This window comes from Hevea brasiliensis, chromosome 2 (assembly GCF_030052815.1).
Source record: "Hevea brasiliensis isolate MT/VB/25A 57/8 chromosome 2, ASM3005281v1, whole genome shotgun sequence".
Taxonomy (NCBI): domain Eukaryota; kingdom Viridiplantae; phylum Streptophyta; class Magnoliopsida; order Malpighiales; family Euphorbiaceae; genus Hevea; species Hevea brasiliensis.
In genome coordinates, this window is record NC_079494.1 from 125,173,390 (window position 1) to 125,175,134 (window position 1,745).

Below are 1,745 nucleotides of genomic sequence, written 5' to 3' on the forward strand. Positions count from 1 at the left end.
AGCCAATGAAAGATACATGTTTGTGGGCTTCAACTCTCCCATATTCAACTTCTCATATATTGAAAGTGGCATTAGGCTGACACTAGCTCCAAGGTCACATAAGGCATTTGCCACACAATTATCACCAATATGACAAGGAATGGAAAACACACTCGGATCTTTAAGTTTGGGAGGTAACTTCTTTTGAATTATAGCACTGCATTGCTCTCCCAAGTTGATGGTGTCATAATCTTCTAGCCTTCTCTTGTTGGAAAGAATCTCCTTCAAAAACTTGGCATAACTTGGCATTTGGGATAGTGCCTCAGTGAATGGCACATTGATATACAACTTCTTTAGCACTTCAAGGAATTTGCCAAATTGTTTGTCTAGCTTATGCTTGATGAATCTTTGAGGGTAGGGAAGGGTGGGCTTGTAAGGTTCAGGTGGGATGTATGGTTTCTCTCCCTCATCTTGCTCACTTTTGCTTTCTTCTTCTTTTTCATTTTTCTTGCTCTCAACTGAATTTTCTTCTTTTGTGCTCTCTTTTTCTTCTCTCTTGTTTTCACTTTCTTGACCAACTTTTTTACCACTTCTCAAGGTCACAACCTTACATTGTTCATGAGGGTTTTGTGGTTGGCTAGGTAGTTTCCCATAGGATTTTCTTCCTGATGAGCTTGCTTGTTGAGCCAATTGAGTCTCCAACATGCAGTTGTGGACTTGTAATTGATCCATGGTTTGTCTCATTTGTTGCATTTCTTCCTCCAATTTGCTATTCATCTTGCTTTGTTCAGCAAAAAATTTCTCCATCATGCTTTCCAAGGTTGGTTTCGGTTCATGAGGTGGAAGGGATTGTTGTGCTCTTGCTTGATATCCAGGTTATGGCTGCCTTGTGGGTTGAAATTGAGGCTGAAATTGAGGCCTATTCCGCTGCATATACTGCTGGTTATGAGCATAATTTGAGCTTTGGCCTTGTTGAGCAAAAGTTGCTTGTGGTCTCCATGTTGAGTTATTCACATTAGAGTAAGAATTTCCCATAGGTTTTTGTTGATAACCTCCTATATAAGCAGCATGTTCTTGCAAATAATCATCACCATAAGAAGAGTAATCAACTCCACAACTTTGGGTTCCATCTGTGAAGGCAACTTGTTGCATAATTGTAGGAGTTGAGGTTGTTGCCTTTGTGCAAAAATCACTAAGAAGCTGAGTCAACTGATCAAATCTTGCATTCATGTAGCTAACTGAGTCAATTTCATAAATCCCAGCCTTCTTTGGCTCAAGTGCTCTAGGATTTCCCCACAAATGGGTATTATGAGCAATCTTCTCTAATAAATCATAGCATTCTTCACTTGTCATTCTCATGAAATCTCCTCCTGCTTGTGAATCAATTGTGTTTCTTATGGCTGGAGTAACTCTGGTGTAGAAATTCTGAACAATCATCCATTTGGGTATTTCATGATGAGGACATTGCCTTTCAAGCTCCTTAAATCTCATCCAAGATTCATTCAAAGTTTCATCATCTCTTGGCTTAAAAGCTACCATCAAATTCCTCAAATGAGTAGTCTTCCCAGGTGGGAAAAAGTGAGATAGAAAAGCTTGAGATAACTGCTCCCAAGTAGCTATAGTAGCTTGTGGAAGTGAGTCATACCACTCCAATGCTCCAAATTGTGAATTCTGAACCATTTGAATGAGACTAGTCTTTAACTCAAATTGATTAGCTCCAATGATAGGTCTGTTATCTCTCACATCTGCACATCTAGGAAAAGCAT

At 39.4% G+C, this 1,745-nt stretch overlaps 1 non-coding gene across 1 annotated transcript; it reads left to right on the forward strand.

Annotated features, from left to right (window-relative positions):
• Positions 1–1,426: 1,426 nt before the first annotated feature.
• On the forward strand, positions 1,427–1,533 carry LOC131178226 (small nucleolar RNA R71). Its single transcript, XR_009147359.1, has one exon. It is a non-coding gene; the product is annotated as a small nucleolar RNA R71 (small nucleolar RNA).
• The last annotated feature ends 212 nt before the right edge of the window (positions 1,534–1,745 follow it).